This window comes from Tamandua tetradactyla, chromosome 15, assembly GCF_023851605.1.
Source record: "Tamandua tetradactyla isolate mTamTet1 chromosome 15, mTamTet1.pri, whole genome shotgun sequence".
Lineage (NCBI taxonomy): Eukaryota > Metazoa > Chordata > Mammalia > Pilosa > Myrmecophagidae > Tamandua > Tamandua tetradactyla.
The window spans coordinates 83928994-83944649 of record NC_135341.1 but is presented as its reverse complement, the minus strand read 5'-3'; the positions used below and the strand labels follow the sequence as shown (position 1 = coordinate 83944649).

Sequence of the window (15656 nt, the reverse complement as noted above, 5' to 3'; positions counted from 1 at the left end):
TTTGCCCTGTGCTTTGTTTCGTTTTTAATCTTTTTCCCAAACTTCTCTTTTTTTCCACTGAGTTGAATACATTTTATTTTTCCTCATCCTGCCTCTTTTCGCCTTTGTTGGTTTGATGGTTACAATTCTGTTTCTCTTCTCTTAGCAATTACTCATAGATTTTTTATTCCAATCCTTAACTGTGTGTATTTTCTAACAAAGCCCAAAGCTTGGGTAGTGTACTCTCCTCCCGTCCCCTCAGCCATGTGGGTCAGCGCTGGGCTTGTGACTACAGAATTTCAGCTCCTTTGAGGAGGTGGGGAGACGGGGGAGCAGGGGCTTGAAGGGACACCCACACCACCAGAAATGACATCATAAGATGCAGCCATGTTTCTTAATTTTCTACAATAAAATTACTTTATTGCCTCTTTTATGATTCTTTAGATTATACGTTTATTCTAAAACATTTTCAAATAATGAAAAGTATAAGGAGCAAAATAAAAGTCACCTGAAATACTTTCTACCCTGAGAAAACTAGATTTGGGTGACTATCGGTTGATATGTCTCTATATGCCTATATACATAGGTACATTGTCATATAAAAGTTTCATAAATAGACTTATATACTCACTTTTTAAATTGAGATTGTTTTTATTGCACTGTTTTTGGGTTTTGCTTATCTATCCCTACTTTCATACACACATCTTAAATAATATATTAAGAACTACTTAAATATCCCATCCTATCTTTCTCCAGGCTCATTTAAGAGATTGATAAATGACAGGAAGGAAGGAAGGAACAGAGGGAGGGAAGGAGAGAAAAAGTGAAACAGATATATAGAATTTGTTATTGTTTATTTTTTGAAACCAGGATTATATTACTTAGACTTTTCTGAAATTTGCTTCACCCACTTTGTAATTCATCCTCAAATCCTCTGTAGTCAGCTGCAATAGAACCAACTAATTCTTTGAGGGTTTTATTACAGAAATTTTCATACAGACACAAAAGAAGTGAGGAAGGTATAATGAAGTTCCAGAGATCCATCACCCAGCTTCAACAATGACCACCATTTACATTTTACCAGTCTTGTTTCATTAATCCCCCCTGTGATAAATACAATAATGGTCTCCCCCAAAAGACATCCACATTCTAATCTCTTGTGAATACGTTACCTTACACAGCAAAAGGAACTTTGCAGAGATGATCAAATGTAAGTACTTTGAGATGAGGAGATTATCTTGGATTATCCAAGTGGGTTCAATCTAATCATGTGAATCCTTAAAGCTGAAGAAACGTTGCTGCCTGTCGTTAGTTAGAGGGGTATGCGTCACTATGGGAGAAGAATCAGACAAATGGAGGCAGAGGCCACAGACCACAGCTTCTAGAAGGCGAAAAAGGCAAGGACATGGAGTCTCCCCAGGATCCTCAAGAAAGGAACACAATCCTGCAGAAGGAGTGGCTCCGCCAACACCTTGATTCTGGCCTACTGAGACCCATGCCAGGCTTTAACCTACAGGGTTATAAGATAATAAACGTGTATTCTTGAAGGCCACTACTTTGTGATATTTTATTATAGCAGCAATAGAAAACTGAACACCTTTTTCTTTATTTCTCTTCCTTTCTTCTTCTTTCCTTCCTTCCTTCCCTCCTTCCTTCTTTCCATTTCTTTCTTTCTGGTGAAGACTGGGACATTTTACAGCACATTTCAGATACAGCATTTAAAACATTTTTTTACCACTTTACCCATAAATACTTCAGCATTTATTTTTAACAGACAAGGACTTTTAAAATATTCACAAATGCCTACAATCCTTACAAAATAAATAGTTGCTTAATATCATCTAATAATTTGTATTCATATTTTCCTGATCATGACAAAAATGACTTTTTTTATATACTTGGTTTGTTTAAACAGGTTTTAAAGAAGATCTTCAAGTTACATTTGATTGATAGTTCTCTTAAGTCACTTTTAATTTATAACCATTTTCCTTTCTCCCCTTTGAAACAGGCCATTTATTTGGTGGGAAAAAAAACAGTATTTGCCCAGTAGAATTTACTACATCCTGAATTTTGCTGACTGTATCCTCAAGTTACGTATTACTGTGTCCCTCTATCCCCTATATTTCCTGTAAATGGAAAGTTAGAATTTCAGCCTGATACGATCTAAATTCACATCTTTTGGCTTCCTGTTGCATTACAGGTGGTTGTTATGCTTTCAGTGATATTGACATTGAATGGTAGGTAATTCAGGTGTTGTTGGCTTGTGTACCCATTACAAAGATTTGCAAAAGAATTTCACCCAATGTTATTGGGAGTCAATTGCCTAAATCCATTATTTCATTAACATTGTTAACCTTAGACTCATTAACATATATTTGTTGTGTTTTAATGCTCACATTTTCCCAACCTCAGGCCATGGAAAACCCTACATGTTCTTTTGACATACCCTATTAGCCTTTGATAGCCTCTTTTCAGAGTGAAATCCATTTGGAGATGGAGTTACTCACTCTTTTCATAGTCTGAGTGATATTTTATGGTATAGGTGGCAGGTATGGCTGGTGGGTCCACTCAAGCTCAATCCAATCACGTCAGAGCATGCCTTCGTGCATGCTAAAGGCTACCCCTTCTGCCTCGCCTGTACCTACAGGTCTCATGTGACCTGGTTTCTGCCCAACAGACCACTTAGGCTGTGGTCACAGAGGCTGCTGGCTTCATGGGCAACGAGAGCCAGGGTGCAGGGCAGTCAACGTGCTGCTGTACATCAGGGCTGATAAAGTGTGTCTTGGATCCAGAAATCGGGGCTGCAGCTTCCTGACTCCTAAGCCTTACTAGTCAGGTTTTTGCTTGGCTATGCTGATTTTAAAAGTCTTCGTGGTTAATGACAAATGATGGTACTTATTGGCTGTGGGCTTGATTTGGCTCCACTCTTTGTGTCCTCATTGTTCTAGGATCCAGGCTGAAGGAGCAGCCTCCATCTAGGACATGCCATTCCTTACAGAGCAAAAAGAGAAATGGTGGAGCATGCAAATGCACCTAAAGGAACTGGCTAACATTAGATCAATTGATTGAATTATCTCATTGCAGGGGCATGCCTCAGTTGAGTGCTGATAGGATCAGCTGCAGATGTAATCAGCCACTGATGCAATCAACTGACTGATGATTTAATACATCAGACTTCCGGTTTATCAGCCAGCTATGAGATATCCTCATAGCAACAGTCAGGCCAGTGCCTGCCTGGACAGACAACATCATCACCTGGCCAGGTTGATACCAGAACCTACCATCACATATGGTAAGTTTATGCTTAACTTCTTAAGAAAGTATTGAGAGTTTTCTATAGTTCTACTCTTTCCCAATCTACATTTCCACCAGCAATTGAATGAATATTACTGTTTCTCCACATCTTTGTCAGTACTTGATTGTGTCATTTAGATTATGGCCACCCTCATGGGCATGGGGCATCATCTCCGTGTGGATTTAAATTGCATTTCTCTAATGACCAATGATGGTCAATACTTTTCGTGTGCTTGTTAGCCATTCTTCTGTCTGCTCTGGGTTAAAGTCTATTCAAATGTTTCTCACATTTTTAATTGGGTTGCTTGCTTTTTTATTACGGAATTGTAAGAATTCTTTATCTACTTTGTATACAATTCCTTTACACATAGGCTATCTGTAGATATTTTCTCCCAGTGATGAAGAAGCTGCTGGTGTGATGCCGTCCCCTTTGCACTGCAGCAGTGGAGCTCAGGGGAGGGAGATGAGGAATCAGAGCAGTTCCAGGCGAGTGTCTGGGAATCCCTGCTGTGCGTGCACCCAGCCTTTGAGCCAGGAAAGTGACTCCACAGTGAGTTCAGGTAACTTTCCTGCAACAAGGACGAGGTGCTGGACGGCAAAGAACAGTCAAAATCAACTACAAGCTCCTTTCAGAGCTGATTCCTGGTGCGACATCCCCATGTCATTAGCAGATTGAAGAGTTGGTAACAGCACCACAAGTCAATCTCGGAAATGCGCCTTCCCATGGGAGCAGGTCTCAGTGGCCTCTCATATCTCCAGCCCTGAGAGCCTGGACTTCTCAACTTCTCATTTGTTTTACATTTTACTTGTTCTGGCTTTTCTTTTTAGTCTCCTGTTCCTTCTTTCCAGCAGTTTTCTAACTGAATAGCCCTTATATCCTTCCCATCCTAGAGACCTCCGTATTTCTCTCTCTGCCTCTCCCACTTTTGCTGAACACCCATGGCATTCCGGCGCTGGGCACAGGGCTGCCAGACAAAGGGGCATGAGCTACAATCCCTTCCCTCAAGCTTGCAGTCTTTTTGCCAGAAAGAACCTGTCACTCATTGCAAAACTTACCACGAAAGCATGACGTTTAAGAGTGATGCTGACGTGGACCCTACACATCCAGGCAGTGCCTTCCCCCGAGGCTGGCCTTGTGCACAGGCAGGGAAGTGACAGCTGTTGAGCTCCCAGAAGACAGCAAAGCTCCAGAGTAGCTCTTCTACTGAGAGAGAGAGAGTAGAGTTGCTTGTTCCGGGGCCTGAAATTCCTCCCTCCACCTCTTCACATTCCCTGAAATTCACATCCCTCGAGACCCACAAGAATCCTGGATACCGAGGGGTTAACTTCTCTAAGACCATTTCTATTGGAGGATGAATTCGTTTAAAAAGTTGGCTTTCATCTTCAATTGGGCAATATTAACCTATATGCAAACGAGAGAGTTTGTGGAGCAGGGAGCCCCGCTGTGGGGGCAAGCCCAGGTGGGGGTCCCCAGAGGGCGTTTTGGACTTGAGAGGCAGGACGAGGTGGGCACAGAAGCAGATTGAGTCATTGCATGCACTCCACTCCTGTGTCACCCACCCCTTGGAATTCCACGCGTACTCTAGCCCTTCCTTAACTTTCCTCTCCTTTCTTTTCCTCTCCACTCAATCCCCAGTTGATGGGCAGCAGTTTACAGGTGATTTAGGGCCCAGTGGCCTAGACAAGGTACCTGAATGTTTGTTGAAGTTGAAAAATTATACAATCCATGTAATCAAGCGTTGCTCAAGTCACAGGCTGGTGAGCAACTGGAAGGAAAAGCAAAATCTCCCATTTCCTCACAGGCTCCTCGTCAACACGTGAATTACCACGAGGGCGAGCCGAGTGCAGAGACACCCCTCTGGGGCGGGGAAAATGGAGAGGATTATTCACGCTATGGAAACTTTGAGACACTGAAAAAACAGACCCCAGAAAAGGGAGGAAATCACACAGTAGGAAGGGGGAAAGAACCACCTCACCTCTGAGTGTGAAATTAGTTTACCTTCATTAAGACACCAATCCCATGAAAACTATAAATACAGCATCCTGATTATTTAAGAGAAAAATGCTAATTTTCAAGTTTGAGCTATTTCTAGCGATTCCAATCTGCTATGCAGGAAGTGTGAGAGTGCTGATAATTAAGGAACGCTATGTTAGGCACTGATAACACCCAGCCTCTGGATCCCAGCTCACAGCACCTTGTAAATGTGACAAAATCAGGTTTGATATTGTTAAAATGCCAAGAACAGCTAGCACTCCTCCCATTTCAATACAATTCAGTGATGCTTAAATTCGCACTACAATCCCTGTGTCAGCGTTCCTCATCTTAAAGCAGAGCCTATGAAATCAAGATAATTATTACAAGGAAATATCAAAAAGTCACATGCTGAAATAGTTTACAGATCACTCCTACCAGGCTTTTCGTCACCCACCTGCATAAACTGCACAACTGGCAGCCGTAAGAATGAGGCGGGGTCTGACAAAACTCCGTCCCCCGTGGCCGGCAGACGGGGACGCAGCAGAGAATGAACTCATGCCCACCTCTACCCAGTCACCATCCCCAAGCCCTGTGGTCACCAAGCAGAGCCCTCCTCCCCATCTCAGGCCCATCTCCATGCATCCTGTCACGCTTCCCTCCTTCTCCAACCCCGGGGTACTTTGCACCGTTTCAGACCTTCCCCATCCCTTGAAGTCACCTCCTGTCCCCAGGCCCAGCTCCTCCACCTGGCTTCCTGAGTGAGCTGCCTAAAGCATAAATCAGACTGCAGTCCTTCCCTGCTTCCGAACCCTGCAGCAGCTCCCCTCTTCCTCGTAGGCTCAAGTTTCAGGTCTCTGGCATGCCTCGTGGTCCTTCTCTGGCCTGATGTCCCTGCGCTCTGCAATTCATGCCCAACCCAGGAGCAGCAAGCCACATAGGCTCCCCACACCCCAGGCTGCCCTGACTGCGTGTGTTTGTGGGGAAATAGGCGTGCTTTCTCCAGACTAGCTGCTTGTGCTTTTCCCAACCCTCCATTTATCATAACATATTGTCACTTACCTTTCTTGCACTCCCGGTGGCCGGCAGGTCCCGTGGGCAGGGACTGTGTCTCGTTGGTCTTCCTTTTCCCAGTACAGAGCAGCAGGCCAGGAGGTTGCAGGCATCCCATACATTTCCTGGAATTCGAATTTGAAGTGTGATTTAACGAAATTACTGGTGAAAATTTGTAAAAATTCAGATTCCATAGGGGGAGAAAACATCTCCTTCAATCCCTGCAACTCCTGCATGAAAGGAGTGGAGGAACTGCATTCGAGCATTTATTCAAGTATGTCATCAAATTATAGAAACATGGACTATGCACTTATCCATATACAGTACACGTTGCTCTATGTTTTAGAATTTACATAAAGGTGTCACTCTTTGTGTTTTGGATACATCTTGCTTTTTTCACTTGATGGCTCTTACAGATTTATTCAGGTTGGTACATTTAATATTTTACTCATTCATTCTCATTGCAGTGACTTATTCTATTTCCTGTATAATACCTCTTATGTGTTTATGCTTGTTATAGTTTCTTGGTGGAATATTTGATACTTCTGTAGGGTCTCTTTTGTTCCTATTTATACTCTCGCCATTAAATTCTAAATTATATTTTCCTCTTTTATTATGAAATTTTTTGGGGGGGGTGGGTGAGCTTGGGCTGGGACTCGAACCCATGTCTCCTGCATGGCAGGCACGCATTCTACCACTGAACCATGAGACCCCAGGAACTTTCTCTTGATTTGTATTTGATAGATATATTTTTCTGATCTCTATTTGCATATATTCTCTGTGATTTTCTATTAGTGATGTCTTTAATGAAGAACAAAAAAGTTTGATTTTTATTGTTCATAATCTATCCAGCTCTCTTTATCTTTTGATAGATGAGTTTAAACTATGAATGCCAATATATTTAGACTTAGTTATTAGCAAGTAATTATTTTTATTTTCCATGCTTCCTTTATTTAGCTTCCTTGCCTTTTGTTGAATTAATAAAGATTTATTCTTCACTGGTTTGGCAGCAATTTTTAAAATTCCATTTGTGCTTACTTTTTATTTGTTTAAATATAAAACTTTCTTGTGACATAATTCACATACAATGCAATTCACCCATTCATTTTTAATATATTCACAGAACTGTGCACCCACCATAACAATCAATTTTAGAATATTTTAATCACCCCAAACAAACACCTATTACCACTCACTCCTCATGTCTCCACATCCCCCATCAACCTGCAGTCATGGACCCCAATCTACTTTCTGTCTCAATGGATTGTCTATTTTGGACATTTCATGTAAATGAATCATATAATATGTGCTCTTTCTTTTTTGACTGGCTTCTTGGCTTCTTTCACTTAACAGAGTGTTTTCAAAGTTCCTCTGTGTTGCTGTATATATCAGTACTTCATTCCTTTATGTTGCCAAATAACATTCCCCTGTAAGTGTATACCACATTTTCTTTACCCATTCATAGGTTGATGAATATCTGGGCTTTCCACTTTTGGAAAAACAAATTATGGATACTGCTGCTATGAACATTACTGTAGAAGCTATTTGCATGGGCATGCTTTCCTTTCTCTTGGATATATTACTAGGAGTCAAGTTTCTAGGTCATGTGGTAATTCTATATTCAACATGTTGAGAAATTGCCAGACTGTTTTCCAAAGTGACTGCACCATTTTACATTCCTGCCAGAAGTGCATGATTTCCCTGCTTCCTTGCCAACACTTATTAGCCTTTTGATTATATTCATCCTAGAGGATGTGAAGTGCCATCTCATCGTGGTTTTAATTTGCATTTCCCTGAGGGCTAATGATATTGAGCATCTTTTCATATTCTTTTGGCCATTTGTATAACTTCTTGGAAAATGTCTTTTCAGATCTTTTGCTCATTTTTAAATTGGGTTATTTGTTCTTTTGTTATTGTATTTTAGATTCAATTCTCTTAACAGATATACAATTTGCCAGAATTTTCACCCTCCCTGTGGGTTGTCTTTCCATTCTATTCACAGCGTCCCTTGAAACACAAAAGTGTTAAATTTTGATGATTTCCAGTTTACCTATTTTTTCTTTTGTTGCTTTTGCTTTTGGCATCTTATCTAAGAAACCACTGTCTGAGCAAGGTCTTGATGATTCATGCCTGTTTTCTTCTTTCATTTTTTTTTAACATGCACAATTCCTCCATCATTTCCTTTATCCTCTTCTTCTGAAAAGTCTACTTAACCAACTTCAAAGTCTCTAGATGCCTCTTCATGGCTCTTATACATTTTCACCTTTTTATGGGTGTTCTGAATGAATTCAAGTCTGCTGCCGTCCAAGCACTTCCTTCTGCAACCAAGTACTATCTAAAATCCATTGCCTTAATGTTTTTATTTAAACGTTCTATTTATTTACATTTCTTGCATTTCAAATTTTTCTTGTACATATCTGCTGGCCCTGTTTCATTTTATTTATTTACTTATTTGTTTATTTATCTTAGGTGCATGGTCCGGGAATCAAACCCGGGTCTCCCGCCTGGAAGGTAAGCATTCTACCTACCACTGAACCACTGTTTCATTTATTTTTATTTTATAAATTCTTATTTTATTCATTCAGATCATTTCTTTCTTTCTCTTTGAGGATCCTAAATATATCCCTTTAAAAGTAATTTTCACATTATCTGTTAATTTTATTTCATCTGGAGTGAATTCAGCCCACAGTTATCATTCTTTCTTAGCGTTAGATTTTCTCTCAGGTCTCAGAATTTTTATTAATAGGTTTGCATTGAATAGAAGAATTTTTTAAAGCGCTCTCTCTGAACTCACCTGTTGTCCAGAACCAGGTCTCATATTAGTTGCTCACAGTCTCTGCACAATGGTGCGTTTTGGGTATTTCCAAACTGTCCAGCGGCCAAATGGCAGCTGGGCCTGGGCCTCCCTGTGTCAGGGGCCACTTACCTCACCTCCACTGTACTGCAGCTCTACCTCAGCCATTGCAAATGCAGTGCGGCTTTATATATCAAAGTCCTTTTCTTTCTAACCGATAAGAAAACTGAGATTCAGAGAAGTTAAGACATTTACTCAAGGTCACACAGCACATAAGTTCTGAGATTTAGTTCTCTGACTCCAAAGCCCGGGCTCCCCCGACAGTGCTCAGCGGTTGGGATGGTGGACGCACGCAGCGGTGCGCTTGCCCATTCCACCCTCTAGGCCCAGCCAGAACAAACTGCTCAGCTAAAGGCTGTTTTTAAATAAAATACCAATTGCCCAGGTGAATCCAGTGCAAGCTGGTTAATGCCCCCCTGAAGGCAGCTTGATGGGCCTGGAGGGAGGCTTCCTAGCTAAAGCGCAGTCCCAGCTCTGCCACGTGACTGTCAGGGCAACCGGGGCAGGTGATGCCACGTCTCAGGCCCAACTGCTTGGCTGTGATGGGGGCACGACGCCCACCTGCTCAGGTGGCCGTGAGGACTCAGGCCTGGCACAGCTGCTTGGTCACGGGGGTTCCCTTTCCCCTTCCACGGCTGTGGCTGAGATTGTCCGGGGACTTGAGTGTTACTGGCACTCATTTTGCCTCTGGCTCTCCCTGGAACCTAAAGAAAGCCACTGTGGGAGCCTCGAGGCACAGAGGCTGGTCAGGGCCACGGCTGCACAGCAGCAGGAGCAGAGGGAGCCCCCACTGCAGCCTTCCGGAGAGATCGTGTCCTTTGCTAGCCTGGAACAGCATCGAGCCTCTGGGAGGCAATGATCAGGTGACGGCGCCACAGGCTCATCCAGCCTGGGGGCAGCCCTTGAAGGAATGCAGTCGTGCCAGAGCAAATAAGAGCAAATCAGGGAATTCAAATTTTCCCCCAATAAGCCATTTGCTCTCCAATTTTTGGACAGGGCTAGGTATCAAAAACTCCTTAAAATAAGACATATGTCTTGGGTTAGGTAAAAATTTCTCAGCTCTGACACCAAAAGCACAGTTCGTAAGAGGAAAAAATGGATAAGTAGGGCTTCATTAATATTAAAAACTCCTGTTCTCCAAACAACATTGTTTAAAGAGTGAAAAGTCAAAGACCAGGAAAAATATTGGCAAATCATATATGTGATAAAGAACTTATGTCTATAATTAAATAATTCTTGAAACTCAATAAGAAGAAAATAAATAACCTAAATTTTTAAATGGGAAAAAGATTTGAACAGGCTCTTCAGCCAAGAAGATATACAGAGGAAAAAGTATTCCACATCATTTGTCATTAGGGAAATGTGTGTAGCAACACAATAAGATGGCTACACACTCCTACTGGAATGGCCAAAATGAAAAACCTGACCATGACAAGGGCTGATGCGAAACTAGAATCCTCATATACAGCTGTAAATATAAATGTAATGTAACATGGCAGGACTACTTTGGAAAACTGTTTGGCAACTTCTTAAAATGTCAGATTTGCACTTATCATATAATCCAGCAATTGAGCTCCTAGGTTTTCACTCGAGAGAAAAGGAAGCATGTGTCTATACAAAGACTTGCACACAAATGTTCATAGTGGCTTTATCCGCGATAGCCTCAAACTGGGAATAACTCAAACATTGACCAGTAGGTGAGGAGATAACTTGCGGAATATCCACACACAGACTGCTACAACGCAATAAAACAGAACGAACTATTGATACATGCAACAACATGGATGGGTCTCAAAATTATTATGCTGAGTGAAAGAAGCCAGATAAATAAGAGAACATGCTGTATATTCCCATTTACATAAAAGCCTAAAAAATGTAAATCGATGTGTAGAGGCAGAAAGAAGATTGGTGTTTTCTTGGACAAGGGTGGGGAGGGAGGGATTAGAAAAGGGTATGAAAGAAATTTGGGGGGCTAATGATGACGGTTTCATGGGTGTCTACATGTGGCAAAATTTATCAAATTTTACACTTTAAATATGTGCAGTTTATTGCATGCCAATCATGCCTCAATAAAGCTAGAGGGAAGAAGAAGTGAGAAAGAGGAAGAGGAGGAGGAGATGGGGGGGAGGAAGGAAAAGAAAGAGGAGGAGGAGGACAGGAAGGGAAAGAGGAAAAACGAGAAGGGGGAGGATCTGTGCTCAGTGGTTCTCACTTGTTGACCAGTCCCTCACGGACACTGGTGAAAGTTTTTAAGTTTGGGATTATTTTCTTGAATTTATAAACTCTTTTTGGAAAGGCAAGTATAGATCAGGTAGTTTTTTGTATGGGGGGTTTTATAAAAGGTGATGAGTGGGGATCCTTCCTTACCTAGAGCTGATTCCTCCCTTTGCCTTGGAGTTTTTGCTGGAGCCACCACCCACAGCATTGCCTTGCCGGCACCACCATCCCTTGTTGCCAGTTGTTTTCCTAGCTGGCCTGCGGCACACGGCAAGTGTGACCTTTCAACTTCACCCCAGACGCCAGCGCACCCACTCCTGCCTCTCCCCGGCTCCCCTCTGAGCCCTCACCCGACACCTCGCCTCCACTTTCCATTCCTGACCTGCTCTTGTCCTCTAGATCTGCTGCGTGCACTTGGATTATTATGGTCCATTTTTTGTTCTCTGGCCACCACCCCTGGTCACCGTGACCTTGCCCTGGACCCTCCAGGTGTCCCTGTGCAGGGGTGGGAAGTAGAACAGGAGGGAGGGGTTACGAGTAGAGCAGGAAGGAGGCAGGTGGTTCAGATTCTCTTCAGCTGCACTGTTTCCTCGCATAGGATGGCACCACAGGCTCCTCCAGCCCGAGTGCGGACCGTCCGCATCCCCAGGTTGGCTCCAGCCATCGCCGTCCGGAAGCCTCCCCAGCCAACCCCACCCCTGTGGGTTGGGTGCCCTCCTCTCTCCTGGCCTCCCTTCATCACTCCACTTGCTCCATGTTGTTTTGTTGGTATTTTCTTGCTTTTCCCCCATCCATCTCCCCTTCCCAAATGGGAGGTTCTAGAGAGCGGGTACCTTACATCTCGGTGTTCTCAGTACATCACATATGTCTGGGCACATGGGAGCCACACCTGAGCCTCTGATACCGAGCCTGAATTACAGGTCTTGGAGATCATCTGCATCTGCCTTGGCTTTCATTGCAAATGTAGTTCTTTGCATTTCAATTTTTTTCTTCTGGCATTTGGAAAAAAAGCCTTGACCTTCTTCTCTGATAAACTTCTGAGATCACCTTAGGTCTTGAACCCTAATCTACTTTCCAAATATATTACATTCCTCACTTCCATCAAGCAATTAGAAAGGAGAGTGAGAGACCTCTCTCTTTAGAGAAAGAGACAGGCAAGATTTAGATCCCGAATCTCCAGCCTACTCCCTCCCTGAGCTGAGACTGCTGGGGCTCCCAGGCGGTGGCCGAATGACCACTCCAGAGAATAGCACTTCGGAAAACAGCCGCTCCCGACTCATCTCACATATGGGGAGAGAGTGGATCTCTCGGCCCCTCCCACTCCCATGGTTCTAGGCTATACCACACGCCAACACGATTTCCTACTCCTTCCCCATTCTCCTCTCTCTTTCCCGCTGGAATAGCCCCATAGAGCAGGAGACTTTCTCAGACCTGTGTGACCACAGCGCAACTAGGAGTAGAGAATGGGTGCTGCCCATCCCCCCCCCCCCATTTCAGCCCTACCCCTTTACTCTGCCTCACCTCCTGGGGAGAAGGGGCTGGTCCCTAGGGGTCCTTGCTCTTGACCGGAACTTGGCCGCCCGTGAGCTCCTTCTCCCCAGGATGGAGTGGTGGCTGAGGCAGGTTCACCCTGGACTAGCGATTTCTACTAGGGTCAAGATCAAAAAGGAATCCAGAGAAGATGGCAGCCTGAACCCATCATTACAACACCCTCCACCACCCAACTCCCTCAGGGGTGACCTGAAAAGAAGGCAAAACAGAAAATGAAGACAGGAGGGAGGTCTGGTGCTAAATCCTAAAGGAAGTGACACACACCTGAGACTTCAGGTTCCAAGCAGACTGGCAACCTCTGTTCTGCGGGACTCGCTTCTGTCACCCAGAGGACTGAGGACCCAGAGATGGGAGAAGCCGGTCCTTTCTGACGAAGCCTGTGGTGAAGGGATCTGAGCACCCAGCAGGCTGAGGCGGCCCAAGACACTGCACTGCTAGTGCCCCTACGGACAGAAGGGAGCGGCCACTCACCCGCTAAACACTCCCTGCTTTGAGAGAAACCTACAGAGCTCCTGTTTCCATCTTCTTCCTGCCCTCCGATCCGCCACTGTGAGACACCCCTCGCTCTGCTGAACAGGTGCTGGGGTAAGCCACGGACCCCAGCACAGCGGCAGAGTGGACAAGCCCAAGTCTAGAGGCTTTGTAGCATGAAAAGAAACCAAGCAAACAGCCAGATCTCTCCCTAATGAGGAAGCATTGATGGAAGAAACAGAAGAAATGTTCAATGAAAGTCCACAGAAAATGCCTACAGTTAGGCAATTAGAGAGGGAAAAAAAGGAGCCTGGGTAAATTTTTAAATTATGTGATTTCTGAGTTCAAAAATACAGTTGCAGAGCTGAAAAACAGAATGGATTCAACAGAAAACTGAATTAGCAATCTAAAACATCAAATAGTAGAACTGTCTTACTGCACAAGAGCCAAAAATGCACATAAAAACCAATAACAAATGGAAAGAATAAGAGATGTGAAGGACAGATCCAGGAGACCGGAATGTGCGAAATGTCTCAGAATAGGATTAATGAACAGGAGTAAGAGAAGCAGCAAGGTAAAAAGGAGAAGGAAAACTCCGAGTTGAATAAAGTTATATGCTTTCAAATTGTAAAGCCACATAGAGTATCAGGCAAAAATAATGAAAAAAGATATCACCTCGTAAAATTCCTGAGCACTGAAGATAAAGAGATTTGCTTACAAGCTTCCAAACATAGAAAAAAAGTTTGGTGCAATGATAAGAGAATCAGATTAGCAACAGATTTTCACTTGCAATTCTGGAAACTAGAAGAAAGTGGAGATACACACACACACACACACACACACACACACATACACAGTGAGAAAGAGTGAGAGAGAGTTTCTTTAGAGAAAAGCATTATAATCTAAGACTCTTACACTACCCAATAAAATATTTGTATGAGAAGAGAAAGAGTTTTCATCATAAGGAGACTCATAATGTGTGCCAACCAAGTTCATATTCTAAGTAAATTACTTTAGAGAATACTCTAATAAAAAATAAATAAATCAGAACAAAATTCCAAAAGTAAGAGGAAATATTCAAAGATTAGGATAAGGAGCAGCATGAGGAGGAATGAGTAAAAACAATGCTTATTAACCCTTATTTACGCCCCAGAACACATGCAGAAGCTAAGTGACATGTAGAGGATTAAATGGGGTCTCATGGAGGAAAGGGACTGACTCACTGGGCTGCTTTGGCAGAGTCAAGGATGACATTTGAGTTGAGTCTTGAATGTAAGAAGGAGACAGCCTTGCATACTTATGGAAAGGGAGCATTCTGAGCAGAAGGAGTACAATCTTTGAGAAGGAAAAAAGTTTGGCGTGTTCAGCTCAATCATAAAGAAAAGCACAGTGGCTAGGTGTAGGAAACTGGGCGAGGAGCAGAAGCAGATACGCACAAGGAGGTAGGTGTGCAGAGACTGGATCAACTCCCTGAACTCCAGGCTGTCCTCTCATTCCAGGACACACAGGTAGCCCGCAGTCCCCATGATCCGACCAATGAGACTTCCAATCAGTGCAATGTGGGCAGAAGAGATAGTCAATTGTCCCCATAAAATACCCACTTGCACTCCTCATGCTCAATTTCTCTTTCTCACTGGTTGGGATGGAGATGACTTCCAGGATGACCTTGAAAGAAAGTCACGTGTTGAAGGTGACAGCCTGGGCCCCTGCATGACTGCATGGGAGAACACGCTCACCAACCTGTTCACCTACTTCAGTGCTGTCACGTGTGCAAGAAACAAATACCTGCACTGTCAGAGCCGTTGTGCTGACTAGATAGGTTTGTCACAGCTGTCGGCTCACTCTGGTCATTATAGGTAGACAGGGCCTCGGGTCCCTAGAAGAGTTTGAAGTTCGCCCCAAGGGTAATGGGAAGTGCTGGGCGTCCGTGTGTGTGCAGGAGGAGAGCAGAAGGAACTGACATGATCACACTTACGCTGTAGGATCTAGGGGTGGGACATGACCAATTGAGGGGAACCTTCTTGGAGAGAGATTATACCAGCTTAGATTGGACCTTTAGAAACTGAGAGGCAGTGTAGTGATTGAAGTTGGAGCAATTTTGGAGGTAGTGCTGATGTGGGTTTTTTTTGCATATAAGATATGGGAGAAAGAGGCGTGATTCATGAATTTGTGGTAATTTACTGAGATGCTGACAATTGCAATAGGGAACAAATTGAGTGACGGGAAATCCAGGTTTCTGTTTGGTCCTGTTAAATTTTAGGGGCT

At 43.5% G+C, this 15656-nt stretch overlaps 1 long non-coding RNA gene across 1 annotated transcript; it reads left to right on the top strand.

Annotated features, from left to right (window-relative positions):
• Positions 1-1151: 1151 nt before the first annotated feature.
• Positions 1152-8805, top strand: LOC143658095 (uncharacterized). The gene is made up of 3 exons (XR_013163120.1): positions 1152-1189; positions 3064-3271; positions 8768-8805. It is a non-coding gene; the product is annotated as an uncharacterized LOC143658095 (long non-coding RNA).
• Positions 8806-15656: the final 6851 nt, after the last annotated feature.